Source organism: Oncorhynchus nerka, unplaced genomic scaffold (assembly GCF_034236695.1).
Source record: "Oncorhynchus nerka isolate Pitt River unplaced genomic scaffold, Oner_Uvic_2.0 unplaced_scaffold_1080, whole genome shotgun sequence".
Lineage (NCBI taxonomy): Eukaryota > Metazoa > Chordata > Actinopteri > Salmoniformes > Salmonidae > Oncorhynchus > Oncorhynchus nerka.
Window position 1 is genome coordinate 170,001 of NW_027040235.1, and position 17,500 is coordinate 187,500.

Consider the following 17,500-nt stretch of genomic DNA (forward strand, 5'->3'; position numbering starts at 1 on the left):
TGGCTGTTGGGCTGGCTGGAGGTGGAACTCTACAGGAGGAGGGGGTATGGCTGTTGGGCTGGCTGGAGGTGGAACTCTACAGGAGGAGGGGGGTATGGCTGTTGGGCTGGCTGGAGGTGGAACTCTACAGGAGGAGGGTACGGCTGTTGGGCTGGCTGGAGGTGGAACTCTACAGGAGGAGGGGGGTATGGCTGTTGGGCTGGCTGGAGGTGGAACTCTACAGGAGGAGGGGGTACGGCTGTTGGGCTGGCTGGAGGTGGAACTCTACAGGAGGAGGGGGTATGGCTGTTGGGCTGGCTGGAGGTGGAACTCTACAGGAGGAGGGGTACGGCTGGTGGGCTGGCTGGAGGTGGAACTCTATAGGAGGAGGGGTATGGCTGGTGGGGGGCTGGCTGGAGGTGGAACTCTACAGGATGAGGGGTACGGCTGGTGGGCTGGCTGGAGGTGGAACTCTACAGGAGGAGGGGGGGTATGGCTGTTGGGCTGGCTGGAGGTGGAACTCTACAGGAGGAGGAGGGGTACGGCTGGTGGGCTGGCTGGAGGTGGAACTCTACAGGAGGAGGGGTACGGCTGGTGGGCTGGATGGAGGTGGAACTCTACAGGAGGAGGGGTACGGCTGGTGGGCTGGCTGGAGGTGGAACTCTACAGGAGGAGGGGCACGGCTGGTGGGCTGGCTGGAGGTGGAACTCTACAGGAGGAGGGGTATGGCTGGTGGGCTGGCTGGAGGTGGAACTCTACAGGAGGAGGGGTATGGCTGTTGGGCTGGCTGGAGGTGGAACTCTACAGGAGGAGGGGTACGGCTGGTGGGCTGGCTGGAGGTGGAACTCTACAGGAGGAGGGGTACGGCTGGTGGGCTGGCTGGAGGTGGAACTCTACAGGAGGAGGGGTACGGCTGGTGGGCTGGCTGGAGGTGGAACTCTACAGGAAGAGGGGTATGGCTGTTGGGCTGGCTGGAGGTGGAACTATATAGCCAGGAGGAGGGTACGGCTGTTGGGCTGGCTGGAGGTGGAACTCTACAGGAGGAGGGTACGGCTGTTGGGCTGGCTGGAGGTGGAACTCTACAGGAGGAGGAGGGGTACGGCTGTTGGGCTGGCTGGAGGTGGAACTCTACAGGAGGAGGAGGGGTATGGCTGTTGGGCTGGCTGGAGGTGGAACTCTATAGCCAGGAGGAGGGGTACGGATGTTGGGCTGGCTGGAGGTGGAACTCTATAGCCAGGAGGAGGGGTACGGCTGTTGGGCTGGCTGGAGGTGGAACTCTACAGGAGGAGGGGTACGGCTGTTGGGCTGGCTGGAGGTGGAACTCTACAGGAGGAGGGGGGGTACGGCTGTTGGGCTGGCTGGAGGTGGAACTCTACAGGAGGAGGAGGGGTACGGATGTTGGGCTGGCTGGAGGTGGAACTCTACAGGAGGAGAAGGGGTATGGCTGTTGGGCTGGCTGGAGGTGGAACTCTACAGGAGGAGGGGTACGGCTGGTGGGCTGGCTGGAGGTGGAACTCTACAGGAGGGGGGGTACGGCTGTTGGGCTGGCTGGAGGTGGAACTCTACAGGAGGAGGAGGGGTACGGCTGGTGGGCTGGCTGGAGGTGGAACTCTACAGGAGGAGGGTACGGCTGTTGGGCTGGCTGGAGGTGGAACTCTACAGGAGGAGGGGGTATGGCTGTTGGGCTGGCTGGAGGTGGAACTCTACAGGAGGAGGGGGTATGGCTGTTGGGCTGGCTGGAGGTGGAACTCTACAGGAGGAGGGGGTATGGCTGTTGGGCTGGCTGGAGGTGGAACTCTACAGGAGGACACGGCTGTTGGGCTGGCTGGAGGTGGAACTCTACAGGAGGAGGGGGGTATGGCTGTTGGGCTGGCTGGAGGTGGAACTCTACAGGAGGAGGGGCCACGGCTGTTGGGCTGGCTGGAGGTGGAACTCTACAGGAGGAGGGGGGGTATGGCTGTTGGGCTGGCTGGAGGTGGAACTCTACAGGAGGAGGGGTACGGCTGGTGGGCTGGCTGGAGGTGGAACTCTATAGGAGGAGGGGTATGGCTGGTGGGGGCTGGCTGGAGGTGGAACTCTACAGGATGAGGGGTACGGCTGGTGGGCTGGCTGGAGGTGGAACTCTACAGGAGGAGGGGGGGTATGGCTGTTGGGCTGGCTGGAGGTGGAACTCTACAGGAGGAGGAGGGGTACGGCTGGTGGGCTGGCTGGAGGTGGAACTCTACAGGAGGAGGGGTACGGCTGGTGGGCTGGATGGAGGTGGAACTCTACAGGAGGAGGGGTACGGCTGGTGGGCTGGCTGGAGGTGGAACTCTACAGGAGGAGGGGTACGGCTGGTGGGCTGGCTGGAGGTGGAACTCTACATGAGGAGGGGTATGGCTGGTGGGCTGGCTGGAGGTGGAACTCTACAGGAGGAGGGGTATGGCTGTTGGGCTGGCTGGAGGTGGAACTCTACAGGAGGAGGGGTACGGCTGGTGGGCTGGATGGAGGTGGAACTCTACAGGAGGAGGGGTACGGCTGGTGGGCTGGCTGGAGGTGGAACTCTACAGGAGGAGGGGTACGGCTGGTGGGCTGGCTGGAGGTGGAACTCTACAGGAAGAGGGGTATGGCTGTTGGGCTGGCTGGAGGTGGAACTATATAGCCAGGAGGAGGGTACGGCTGTTGGGCTGGCTGGAGGTGGAACTCTACCACGGCTGTTGGGCTGGCTGGAGGTGGAACTCTACAGGAGGAGGAGGGTACGGCTGTTGGGCTGGCTGGAGGTGGAACTCTACAGGAGGAGGAGGGGTATGGCTGTTGGGCTGGCTGGAGGTGGAACTCTATAGCCAGGAGGAGGGGTACGGATGTTGGGCTGGCTGGAGGTGGAACTCTATAGCCAGGAGGAGGGGTACGGCTGTTGGGCTGGCTGGAGGTGGAACTCTACAGGAGGAGGGGTACGGCTGTTGGGCTGGCTGGAGGTGGAACTCTACAGGAGGAGGGGGGGTACGGCTGTTGGGCTGGCTGGAGGTGGAACTCTACAGGAGGAGGAGGGGTACGGATGTTGGGCTGGCTGGATGTGGAACTCTACAGGAGGAGAAGGGGTATGGCTGTTGGGCTGGCTGGAGGTGGAACTCTACAGGAGGAGGGGTACGGCTGGTGGGCTGGCTGGAGGTGGAACTCTACAGGAGGGGGTACGGCTGTTGGGCTGGCTGGAGGTGGAACTCTACAGGAGGAGGAGGGGTACGGCTGGTGGGCTGGCTGGAGGTGGAACTCTACAGGAGGAGGGGTACGGCTGTTGGGCTGGCTGGAGGTGGAACTCTACAGGAGGAGGGGGGGTATGGCTGTTGGGCTGGCTGGAGGTGGAACTCTACAGGAGGAGGGGGTATGGCTGTTGGGCTGGCTGGAGGTGGAACTCTACAGGAGGAGGGGGTATGGCTGTTGGGCTGGCTGGAGGTGGAACTCTACAGGAGGAGGGGTACGGCTGTTGGGCTGGCTGGAGGTGGAACTCTACAGGAGGAGGGGGGTATGGCTGTTGGGCTGGCTGGAGGTGGAACTCTACAGGAGGAGGGGGTACGGCTGTTGGGCTGGCTGGAGGTGGAACTCTACAGGAGGAGGGGGTATGGCTGTTGGGCTGGCTGGAGGTGGAACTCTACAGGAGGAGGGGTACGGCTGGTGGGCTGGCTGGAGGTGGAACTCTATAGGAGGAGGGGTATGGCTGGTGGGGGCTGGCTGGAGGTGGAACTCTACAGGATGAGGGGTACGGCTGGTGGGCTGGCTGGAGGTGGAACTCTACAGGAGGAGGGGGGGTATGGCTGTTGGGCTGGCTGGAGGTGGAACTCTACAGGAGGAGGAGGGGTACGGCTGGTGGGCTGGCTGGAGGTGGAACTCTACAGGAGGAGGGGTACGGCTGGTGGGCTGGATGGAGGTGGAACTCTACAGGAGGAGGGGTACGGCTGGTGGGCTGGCTGGAGGTGGAACTCTACAGGAGGAGGGGTACGGCTGGTGGGCTGGCTGGAGGTGGAACTCTACATGAGGAGGGGTATGGCTGGTGGGCTGGCTGGAGGTGGAACTCTACAGGAGGAGGGGTATGGCTGTTGGGCTGGCTGGAGGTGGAACTCTACAGGAGGAGGGGTACGGCTGGTGGGCTGGATGGAGGTGGAACTCTACAGGAGGAGGGGTACGGCTGGTGGGCTGGCTGGAGGTGGAACTCTACAGGAGGAGGGGTACGGCTGGTGGGCTGGCTGGAGGTGGAACTCTACAGGAAGAGGGGTATGGCTGTTGGGCTGGCTGGAGGTGGAACTATATAGCCAGGAGGAGGGGTACGGCTGTTGGGCTGGCTGGAGGTGGAACTCTACAGGAGGAGGGGTACGGCTGTTGGGCTGGCTGGAGGTGGAACTCTACAGGAGGAGGAGGGGTACGGCTGTTGGGCTGGCTGGAGGTGGAACTCTACAGGAGGAGGAGGGGTATGGCTGTTGGGCTGGCTGGAGGTGGAACTCTATAGCCAGGAGGAGGGGTACGGATGTTGGGCTGGCTGGAGGTGGAACTCTATAGCCAGGAGGAGGGGTACGGCTGTTGGGCTGGCTGGAGGTGGAACTCTACAGGAGGAGGGTTATGGCTGTTGGGCTGGCTGGAGGTGGAACTCTACAGGAAGAGGGGTACGGCTGGTGGGCTGGCTGGAGGTGGAACTCTACAGGAGGAGGGGTACGGCTGTTGGGCTGGCTGGAGGTGGAACTCTACAGGAGGAGGGGTATGGCTGTTGGGCTGGCTGGAGGTGGAACTCTACAGGAGGGGGTACGGCTGTTGGGCTGGCTGGAGGTGGAACTCTACAGGAGGAGGGGTATGGCTGTTGGGCTGGCTGGAGGTGGAACTCTACAGGAGGAGGGGTATGGCTGTTGGGCTGGCTGGAGGTGGAACTCTACAGGAGGAGGGGTATGGCTGTTGGGCTGGCTGGAGGTGGAACTCTACAGGAGGAGGGGTATGGCTGTTGGGCTGGCTGGAGGTGGAACTCTACAGGAGGAGGGGTATGGCTGTTGGGCTGGCTGGAGGTGGAACTCTACAGGAGGACGGTTACGGCTGGTGGGCTGGCTGGAGGTGGAACTCTACAGGAGGAGGGGTACGGCTGGTGGGCTGGCTGGAGGTGGAACTCTACAGGAGGAGGAGGGGTACGGCTGTTGGGCTGGCTGGAGGTGGAACTCTACAGGAGGAGGGTTACGGCTGGTGGGCTGGCTGGAGGTGGAACTCTACAGGAGGACGGTTACGGCTGGTGGGCTGGCTGGAGGTGGAACTCTACAGGAGGAGGGGTATGGCTGTTGGGCTGGCTGGAGGTGGAACTCTACAGGAGGAGGGTTACGGCTGGTGGGCTGGCTGGAGGTGGAACTCTACAGGAGGAGGGGTATGGCTGTTGGGCTGGCTGGAGGTGGAACTCTACAGGAGGAGGGGTATGGCTGTTGGGCTGGCTGGAGGTGGAACTCTACAGGAGGAGGGGTACGGCTGTTGGGCTGGCTGGAGGTGGAACTCTACAGGAAGAGGGGTACGGCTGTTGGGCTGGCTGGAGGTGGAACTCTACAGGAGGAGGAGGGGTACGGCTGGTGGGCTGGCTGGAGGTGGAACTCTACAGGAGGAGGGGTATGGCTGTTGGGCTGGCTGGAGGTGGAACTCTACAGGAGGAGGAGGGGTACGGCTGGTGGGCTGGCTGGAGGTGGAACTCTACAGGAGGAGGGGGTACGGCTGGTGGGCTGGCTGGAGGTGGAACTCTACAGGAGGAGGGGTATGGCTGTTAATTTAAATATCTCTCAGTCTCAGAAAGTCATTCAGAGTATTTATGTAAACATGTATTTCTCACTTCTGCAGACCAGATAGATAATGTGCTGCTCTCAGTTTCAATGGGAGGTGTCAACAGAGATTTCACTCACTCACACACCTGCACATACTCACCACAGCCAACAAACTGGGCAAGGCCTTCGTTCTACAATCTCCTTTGAACACAGCACAGGACAGGAAGAGGAGTGTCAGGGTGTTGTTGTCAGTTAGTATGACCGTGTTCCTGTCTGTGAGGGGCGAGGTGACTCTGCTACTGTTGACAACCGTTGGAGAGATATAGAGGCGATGTTGCTAGGGTAGACAGATATAATCTAACAGACCTTGTGAGGCTGTAGACAGTTGGAGAGATAGATAGAGAGGCCATGTTGCTAGGGTAGACAGATATAATCTAACAGACCTTGTGAGGCTGTAGACAGTTGGAGAGATAGATAGAGAGGCCATGTTGCTAGGGTAGACAGATATAATCTAACAGACCTTGTGAGGCTGTAGACAGTTGGAGAGATAGATAGAGAGGCCATGTTGCTAGGGTAGACAGATATAATCTAACAGACCTTGTGAGGCTGTAGACAGTTGGAGAGATAGATAGAGAGGCCATGTTGCTAGGGTAGACAGATAGAATCTAACAGACAGTGTGAGGGTGTAGACAGTTGGAGAGATAGATAGATTTAGTTCAGTGATGTCACTGATTTACAGTGTAGTTACCAGTTCAGTGATGTCACTGATTTACAGTGTAGTTACCAGTTCAGTGATGTCACTGATTTAGTTCAGTGATGTCACTGATTTACAGTGTAGATACCAGTTCAGTGATGTCACTGATTTACAGTGTAGATACCAGTTCAGTGATGTCACTGATTTAGTTCAGTGATGTCACTGATTTACAGTGTAGTTACCAGTTCAGTGATGTCACTGATTTACAGTGTAGATACCGGTTCAGTGATGTCACTGATTTACAGTGTAGTTACCAGTTCAGTGATGTCACTGATTTACAGTGTAGTTACCAGTTCAGTGATGTCACTGATTTACAGTGTAGTTACCAGTTCAGTGATGTCACTGATTTAGTTCAGTGATGTCACTGATTTACAGTGTAGTTACCAGTTCAGTGATGTCACTGATTTACAGTGTAGATACCAGTTCAGTGATGTCACTGATTTACAGTGTAGTTACCAGTTCAGTGATGTCACTGATTTACAGTGTAGATACCAGTTCAGTGATGTCACTGATTTACAGTGTAGTTACCAGTTCAGTGATGTCACTGATTTACAGTGTAGTTACCAGTTCAGTGATGTCACTGATTTACAGTGTAGTTACCAGTTCAGTGATGTCACTGATTTAGTTCAGTGATGTCACTGATTTACAGTGTAGATACCAGTTCAGTGATGTCACTGATTTACAGTGTAGATACCAGTTCAGTGATGTCACTGATTTAGTTCAGTGATGTCACTGATTTACAGTGTAGTTACCAGTTCAGTGATGTCACTGATTTACAGTGTAGATACCGGTTCAGTGATGTCACTGATTTACAGTGTAGTTACCAGTTCAGTGATGTCACTGATTTACAGTGTAGTTACCAGTTCAGTGATGTCACTGATTTACAGTGTAGTTACCAGTTCAGTGATGTCACTGATTTAGTTCAGTGATGTCACTGATTTACAGTGTAGTTACCAGTTCAGTGATGTCACTGATTTACAGTGTAGATACCGGTTCAGTGATGTCACTGATTTACAGTGTAGATACCAGTTCAGTGATGTCACTGATTTACAGTGTAGATACCAGTTCAGTGATGTCACTGATTTACAGTGTAGATACCAGTTCAGTGATGTCACTGATTTACAGTGTAGATACCGGTTCAGTGATGTCACTGATTTACAGTGTAGATACCGGTTCAGTGATGTCACAGTGATGTCACTGATTTACAGTGTAGATACCAGTTCAGTGATGTCACTGATTTACAGTGTAGATACCAGTTCAGTGATGTCACTGATTTACAGTGTAGTTACCAGTTCAGTGATGTCACTGATTTACAGTGTAGTTACAAGTTCAGTGATGTCACTGATTTAGTTCAGTGATGTCACTGATTTACAGTGTAGTTACCAGTTCAGTGATGTCACTGATTTACAGTGTAGTTACCAGTTCAGTGATGTCACTGATTTACAGTGTAGTTACCAGTTCAGTGATGTCACTGATTTACAGTGTAGTTACCAGTTCAGTGATGTCACTGGTTTACAGTGTAGATACCAGTTCAGTGATGTCACTGATTTACAGTGTGGTTACCAGTTCAGTGATGTCACTGATTTACAGTGTAGTTACCAGTTCAGTTCAGTGATGTCACAGTGATGTCACTGATTTACAGTGTAGTTACCAGTTCAGTGATGTCACTGATTTACAGTGTAGATACCAGTTCAGTGATGTCACTGATTTACAGTGTAGATACCAGTTCAGTGATGTCACTGATTTACAGTGTAGATACCAGTTCAGTGATGTCACTGATTTACAGTGTGGTAGATACCAGTTCAGTGATGTCACTGATTTACAGTGTAGTTACCAGTTCAGTGATGTCACTGATTTACTGATTTACAGTGTAGTTACCAGTTCAGTGATGTCACTTTGAGTCAGTTCAGTGATGTCACTGATTTACAGTGTAGTTACCAGTTCAGTGATGTCACTGATTTACAGTGTAGTTACCAGTTCAGTGATGTCACTGATTTACAGTGTAGATACCAGTTCAGTGATGTCACTGATTTACAGTGTAGATACCAGTTCAGTGATGTCACAGTGATGTTACTGATTTACAGTGTAGTTACCAGTTCAGTGATGTCACTGATTTACAGTGTAGATACCAGTTCAGTGATGTCACAGTGATGTCACCAGTTCTGATTTACAGTGTAGTTACCAGTTCAGTGATGTCACTGATTTACAGTGTAGATACCAGTTCAGTGATGTCTGATTTACAGTGTGATATCAGTGATGTCACTGATTTACAGTGTAGATACCAGTTCAGTGATGTCACTGATTTAGTTCAGTGATGTCACTGATTTACAGTGTAGTTACCAGTTCAGTGATGTCACTGATTTACAGTGTAGATACCGGTTCAGTGATGTCACTGATTTACAGTGTAGATACCAGTTCAGTGATGTCACTGATTTACAGTGTAGTTACCAGTTCAGTGATGTCACAGTGATGTCACTGAATTACAGTGTAGATACCAGTTCAGTGATGTCACTGATTTACAGTGTAGATACCGGTTCAGTGATGTCACTGATTTACAGTGTAGATACCAGTTCAGTGATGTCACTGATTTAGTTCAGTGATGTCACTGATTTACAGTGTAGTTACCAGTTCAGTGATGTCACTGAATTACCAGTTCAGTGATGTACAGTGATGTCACTGATTTACAGTGTAGATACCGGTTCAGTGATGTCACTGATTTACAGTGTAGTTACCAGTTCAGTGATGTCACTGATTTACAGTGTGGTTACCAGTTCAGTGATGTCACTGATTTACAGTGTAGTTACCAGTTCAGTGATGTCACTGATTTACAGTGTAGATACCAGTTCAGTGATGTCACTGATTTAGTTCAGTGATGTCACTGATTTACAGTGTAGATACCAGTTCAGTGATGTCACTGATTTAGTTCAGTGATGTCACTGATTTACAGTGTAGTTACCAGTTCAGTGATGTCACTGATTTACAGTGTAGATACCAGTTCAGTGATGTCATTGATTTACTTCAGTGATGTCACTGATTTACAGTGTAGATACCAGTTCAGTGATGTCACTGATTTACAGTGTAGTTACCATGTTCCTTCTACAGGCTTATGTCCCATAAAACACCTCAGACTTTAGAGAGAGAGACAGAGAGAGAGAGAGGCAGAGAGAGAGAGAGACAGAGAGACAGAGAGAGAAAGAGAGAGAGAGGCAGAGAGAGAGAGAGAGAGAGGGAGAGAGAGGGAGAGAGAGAGAGGCAGAGAGAGAGAGACAGAGAGACAGAGAGAGAGAGAGAGAGAGAGAGAGAGAGAGAGAGAGAGACAGCGAGAGAGACAGAGAGAGAGAGACAGAGGGGGAGAGAGAGAGACAGAGAGACAGAGAGAGAGAGAGAGAGAGAGAGAGAGCGAGAGAGAGAGAGAGAGAGCGAGAGAGAAAGAGAGAGAGACAGAGAAAGAGAGAGACAGAGAGAGAGAGAGAGAGAGAGAGAGAGAGAGAGAGAGACAGAGAGAGAGACAGAGAGAGAGAGAGAGAGAGAGAGAGAGAGAGAGAGACAGAGAGAGAGAGAGAGAGAGAGAGAGAGAGAGAGAGAGAGAGAGAGAGAGAGAGAGAGGGCATCTGAAGGACGAGAGTGGAGTTAGTCACATACCACTCTTTATTTTCCCCTCCCTTCCCCTCTCTACAGTGGGCCATTAGTCTCAATGTGGGGACATTGTTCCTACCAAGGTTAACAGGTTGCCAGGCAACAAACCCAGACAGAGTTCCAGATGACCTCCTACACTCGTAATGAACTATCTAGAACCTTAAAGAACCTGAAAGGGTTCTCCAGCAGAACCCATAGGAGAACCTGTTGAAGAACCCCTTTTTGGTTGCTGGTTTTACCTGATGGAGATACTAAAGTATACCCTCTGATATAGATACTACAGTATACCCTCTGATATAGATACTACAGTATACCCTCTGATATAGATACTACAGTATACCCTCTGATATAGATACTACAGTATACCCTGATGGAGATACTACAGTATACCCTCTGATATAGATACTACAGTATATGAAATCAAAATCAAATCAAATTTATTTATATAGCCCTTCAGTATACATCTGATATCTCAAAGATACAGAAACCCAGCTATAAAACCCCAAACAGCAAGCAATGCAGGTGTAGAAGCACGGTGGCTAGGAAAAACTCCCTAGAAAGGCCAAAACCTAGGAAGAAACCTAGAGAGGAACCAGGCTATGTGGGGTGGCCAGTCCTCTTCTGGCTGTGCCGGGTGGAGATTATAACAGAACATGGCCAAGATGTTCAAATGTTCATAAATGACCAGCATGGTTGAATAATAATAAGGCAGAACAGTTGAAACTGGAGCAGCAGCACAGTCAGGTGGACTGGGGACAGCAAGGAGTCATCATGTCAGGTAGTCCTGGGGCATGGTTCTAGGGCTCAGGTCAGTTGAAACTGGAGCAGCAGCACAGTCAGGTGGACTGGGGACAGCAAGGAGTCATCATGTCAGGTAGTCCTGGGGCATGGTATACCCTCTGATATAGATACTACAGTATACCCTCTGAAATAGATACTACAGTATACCCTCTGATATAGATACTACAGTATACCCTCTGATATAGATACTACAGTATAGCTTGATATAGATCCTACAGTATACCCTCTGATATAGATACTACAGTATAGCTTGATATAGATACTACAGTATACCCTGATATAGATACTACAGTATACATTGATGGAGATACTACAGTATACCCTGATATAGATACTTCAGTATACCCTCTGATATAGATACTACAGTATACCCTCTGATATAGATACTACAGTATACCCTGATATAGATACTACAGTATATCCTGATATAGATACTACAGTATACCCTCTGATATAGATACTACAGTATACCCTCTGATATAGATACTACAGTATACCCTCTGATATAGATACTACAGTATACCCTGATGGGTATGATCTCTGTAATTGCAAACAAAGGTTGCTGTACCAAATATTAAGTTCTGCTTTTCTGATGTATCAAATACTTATGTCATGCAATAAAATGCAAATTAATTACTTAAAAATCAGACAATGTGATTTTCTGGAGTTTTGTTTTAGATTCCGTCTCTCACAGTTGCAGTGTACCTATGATAAAAATTACAGACCTCTACATGCTTTGTAAGTAGGAGAACCTGCAAAATCGGCAGTGTATCAAATACTTGTTCTCCCCATTGTAGCTGACTGTTTGAAATGCAGTGTTTTTTTTTTAACCTTTTAATTGTACCACAAAGCTTATTTAGAGAAAACATTAAACAAATCTAGATAAACTGCATACTGTGAATGGCCCAGAAGTTTGTCTAGATATGGCCCAGAAGTTTGAAAAGGTCTAGATCAGATTTGTAGGCCATGTGGCCCAGAAGTTTGAAAAGGTCTAGATCAGATTTGTAGGCCATGTGGCCCAGAAGTTTGAAGTCTAGATCAGATTTGTAAAGTTTGGTCTAGATCAGATTTGTAGCCATACAGAAGTTTACTAGATAGATTTAGGCCTCAGAAGTTTGAAAAGGTCTAGATCAGATTTGTAGGCCACAGCCCAGAAGTTTGAAAAGGTCTAGATCAGTTTGGCCCAGAAGAAAAGGTCTAGATCAGATTTGTAGGCCATGTGGCCCAGAAGTTTGAAAAGGTCTAGATCAGATTTGTAGGCCATGTGGCCCAGAAGTTTGAAAAGTTCATGTGGCCCAGAAGTTTGAAACGGTCTAGATCAGATTTGTCTGGCCCAGAAGTTTGAAAAGGTCTAGATCAGAATTTGTAGGCATGTCAATGATTTGGCCCAGAAGTTTGAAAAGGTCTAGATCAGATTTGTAGGCCATGTGGCCCAGAGTTTGAAAAGGTCTAGATCAGATTTTAGGCCATGTGGCCCAGAAGTTTGAAAAGGTCTAGATCAGATTTGTAGGCCATGTGGCCCAGAAGTTTGAAAAGGTCTAGATCAGATTTGTAGGCCATGTGGCCCAGAAGTTTGAAAAGGTCTAGATCAGATTTGGCCATGTGGCCCAGAAGTTTGAAAAGGTCTAGATCAGATTTGTAGGCCAGAAGTTTGAAAAGGTCTAGATCAGATTTGTAGGCCATGTGGCCCAGAAGAAGTTTGAAAAGGTCTAGATGATTTGTTTGAAAGGCCATGTGGCCCAGAAGTTTGAAAAGGTCTAGATCAGATTTGTAGGCCATGTGGCCCAGAAGTTTGAAAAGGTCTAGATCAGATTTGTAGGCCATGTGGCCCAGAAGTTTGAAAGGTCTAGATCAGATTTGTAGGCCATGTGGCCCAGAAGTTTGAAAAGGTCTAGATCAGATTTGTAGGCCATGTGGCCCAGAAGTTTGAAAAGGTCTAGATCAGATTTGTAGGCCATGTGGCCCAGAAGTTTGAAAAGGTCTAGATCAGATTTGTAGGCCATGTGGCCCAGAAGTTTGAAAAGGTCTAGATCAGATTTGTAGGCCATGTGGCTAGATCAGATTTAGGCCATGTGGCCCAGAAGTTTGAAACGGTCTAGATCAGATTTGTAGGCCATGTGGCCCAGAAGTTTGAAAAGGTCTAGATCAGATTTGTAGGCCATGTGGCCCAGAAGTTTGAAAAAACGATTTCTAGATCAGAAGTTTGAAGGCCAGATTTGTGGCCCAGAAGTTTGAAAAGGTCTAGATCAGATTTGTAGGCCATGTGGCCCAGAAGTTTGAAAAGGTCTAGATCAGATTTGTAGGCCATGTGGCCCAGAAGTTTGAAAAGGTCTAGATCAGATTTGTAGGCCATGTGGCCCAGAAGTTTGAAAAGGTCTAGATCAGATGTGTAGGCCATGTCGCCCAGAAGTTTGAAACGGTCTAGATCAGATTTGTAGGCCATGTGGCCCAGAAGTTTGAAAAGGTCTAGATCAGATTTGTAGGCCATGTGGCCCAGAAGTTTGAAAAGGTCTAGATCAGATTTGTAGGCCATATGTCCCAGTCTTGATGTGATGGTAGAACCCTGATTAGGTTGGATTATATTACCACCACCACCACCACCATCACCATACTCCTGAAGCTCAAACACAACACTGTCCATCTGTTTCAACAGTCAACACAGGTGTGTTTACACCCCTATGCTTCTCTTTCCAGGGAACGAAGGTTCCTGGATGTACTGCTAACAACAAGCAGCATACACACACACACACACACGTCTCACACACACACATCACACACACACACGTCACACACACACGTCTCACACACACACACATCACACACACACATGTCTCACACACATGTCACACACACACACACGTCACACACACACGTCTCACACACACACACACACATCACACACACACATGTCTCACACACATGTCACACACACACACACGTCACACACACACACACACACACATACACGTCTCACACACACACATGTCTCACACACATGTCACACACACACACACGTCACACACACACACACACACACATCACACACACACATGTCTCACACACATGTCACACACACACACACGTCACACACACACGTCTCACACACACACATCACACACACACATGTCTCACACACATGTCACACACACACACACGTCACACACACACACACACACACACATACATACACGTCACACACACACACATCACACACACACATGTCACACACACACACACATACATACACTTCACACACACATACATACACTTCACACACACATACATACACTTCACACACACACATACATACACTTCACACACACATACATACACTTCACACACACATACATACACTTCACACACACACATGTCACACACACACACACACATACATACACTTCACACACACATACATACACTTCACACACACACATACATACACTTCACACACACATACATACACTTCACACACACATACATACACTTCACACACACACATGTCACACATACATACACACACACACATACATACACGTCACACATACATACACGTCACACACACACACGTCTCACACACACACACACTTCACACACACATACATACGCATGTCACACGTGCATGCAACACCAATGCAACACAAGTGAGTACACAGTAGTAAGATAATTTAGTTCATACTTCATTTAGTTCTGACTTCCTTTAGTTCTGACTTCATTTAGTTCTGACTTCATTTAGTTCTGACTTCCTTTAGTTCTGACTTCATTTAGTTCTGACTTCCTTTAGTTCTGACTTCATTTAGTTCTGACTTCATTTAGTTGTGGGTTCCTTTAGTTCTGACTTCATTTAGTTCTGACTTCCTTTAGTTCTGACTTCATTTAGTTCTGACTTCATTTAGTTGTGGGTTCCTTTAGTTCTGACTTCCTTTAGTTCTGGGCTCTTTTAGTTCTGGGATCCTTTAGTTCTGACTTCATTTAGTTCTGGGTTCCTTTAGTTCTGGGTTCTTTTAGTTCTGACTTCCTTTAGTTCTGACTTCCTTTAGTTCTGGGTTCCTTTAGTTGTGGGTTCCTTTAGTTCTGGGTTCCTTTAGTTCGGACTTCCTTTAGTTCTGACTTCCTTTAGTTCTGGGTTCCTTTAGTTCTGGGTTCCTTTAGTTCTGACTTCCTTTAGTTGTGGGTTCCTTTAGTTCTGACTTCATTTGATTGTGGGTTTCTTTAGTTCTGACTTCATTTAGTTGTGGGTTCCTTTAGTTGTGGGTTCCTTTAGTTCTGACTTCATTTAGTTCTGGGTTCCTTTAGTTCTGACTTCATTTAGTTGTGGGTTCCTTTAGTTGTGGGTTCCTTTAGTTCTGACTTCATTTAGTTGTGGGTTCCTTTAGTTGTGGGTTCCTTTAGTTCTGACTTCCTTTAGTTCTGGGTTCCTTTAGTTCTGGGTTCCTTTAGTTCTGACTTCCTTTAGTTGTGGGTTCCTTTAGTTCTGACTTCCTTTAGTTCGGGGTTCCTTTAGTTCGGACTTCCTTTAGTTCTGGGTTCCTTTTAGTTCTGGGTTCCTTTAGTTCTGACTTCATTTATTTGTGGGTTCCTTTAGTTGTGGGTTCCTTTAGTTGTGGGTTCCTTTAGTTCTGACTTCCTTAAGTTCTGACTTCATTTAGTTGTGGGTTCCTTTAGTTCTGACTTCATTTAGTTGTGGGTTCCTTTAGTTGTGGGTTCCTTTAGTTGTGGGTTCCTTTAGTTGTTGGTTCCTTTAGTTCTGACTTCATTTAGTTGTGGGTTCCTTTAGTTCTGACTTCATTTAGTTGTGGGTTCCTTTAGTTCTGACTTCCTCTAGTTCTGGGTTCCTTTAGTTCTGGGTTCCTTTAGTTGTGGGTTCCTTTAGTTCTGACTTCCTTTAGTTCGGGGTTCCTTTAGTTCTGACTTCCTTTAGTTCTGGGTTCCTTTTAGTTCTGGGTTCCTTTAGTTCTGACTTCATTTAGTTGTGGGTTCCTTTAGTTGTGGGTTCCTTTAGTTCTGACTTCATTTAGTTGTGGGTTCCTTTAGTTGTGGGTTCCTTTAGTTCTGGGTTCCTTTAGTTGTGGGTTCCTTTAGTTCTGACTTCCTTTAGTTGTGGGTTCCTTTAGTTGTGGGTTCCTTTAGTTGTGGGTTCCTTTAGTTGTGGGTTCATTTAGTTGTGGGTTCCTTTAGTTGTGGGTTCCTTTAGTTGTGGGTTCCTTTAGTTGTGGGTTCATTTAGTTCTGGGTTCCTTTAGTTCTGGGTTCCTTTAGTTCTGACTTCATTTAGTTCTGACTTCCTTAAGTTCTGACTTCCTTTAGTTCTGACTTCCTTTAGTTCTGACTTCATTTAGTTGTGGGTTCCTTTAGTTGTTGGTTCCTTTAGTTCTGACTTCATTTAGTTGTGGGTTCCTTTAGTTCTGACTTCATTTAGTTGTGGGTTCCTTTAGTTCTGACTTCCTCTAGTTCTGGGTTCCTTTAGTTCTGGGTTCCTTTAGTTCTGACTTCCTTTAGTTGTGGGTTCCTTTAGTTCTGACTTCCTTTAGTTCGGGGTTCCTTTAGTTCTGACTTCCTTTAGTTCTGGGTTCCTTTTAGTTCTGGGTTCCTTTAGTTCTGACTTCATTTAGTTGTGGGTTCCTTTAGTTGTGGGTTCCTTTAGTTCGGACTTCCTTTAGTTGTGGGTTCATTTAGTTCTGACTTCATTTAGTTGTGGGTTCCTTTAGTTCTGACTTCCTCTAGTTCTGGGTTCCTTTAGTTCTGGGTTCCTTTAGTTCTGACTTCCTTTAGTTGTGGGTTCCTTTAGTTCTGACTTCCTTTAGTTCGGGGTTCCTTTAGTTCTGACTTCCTTTAGTTCTGGGTTCCTTTTAGTTCTGGGTTCCTTTAGTTCTGACTTCATTTAGTTGTGGGTTCCTTTAGTTGTGGGTTCCTTTAGTTCGGACTTCCTTTAGTTCTGGGTTCCTTTTAGTTCTGGGTTCCTTTAGTTCTGACTTCATTTATTTGTGGGTTCCTTTAGTTGTGGGTTCCTTTAGTTCGGACTTCCTTTAGTTCTGGGTTCCTTTAGTTGTGGGTGCCTTTAGTTGTGGGTTCCTTTAGTTGTGGGTTCCTTTAGTTCTGACTTCATTTAGTTGTGGGTGCCTTTAGTTGTGGGTTTCTTTAGTTGTGGGTTCCTTTAGTTGTGGGTTCCTTTAGTTGTGGGTTCCTTTAGTTGTGGGTTCATTTAGTTGTGGGTTCCTTTAGTTGTGGGTTCCTTTAGTTGTGGGTTCATTTAGTTCTGGGTTCCTTTAGTTCTGGGTTCCTTTAGTTCTGACTTCATTTAGTTCTGACTTCCTTAAGTTCTGACTTCCTTTAGTTCTGACTTCCTTTAGTTCTGACTTCATTTAGTTGTGGGTTCCTTTAGTTGTGGGTACCTTTAGTTGTGGGTTCCTTCAGTTCTGACTTCATTTAGTTCTGACTTCATTTAGTTCTGACTTCATTTAGTTGTGGGTTCCTTTAGTTGTGGGTTCCTTTAGTTCTGACTTCATTTAGTTGTGGGTTCCTTTAGTTCTGACTTCATTTAGTTGTGGGTTCCTTTAGTTGTGGGTTCCTTTAGTTGTGGGTTC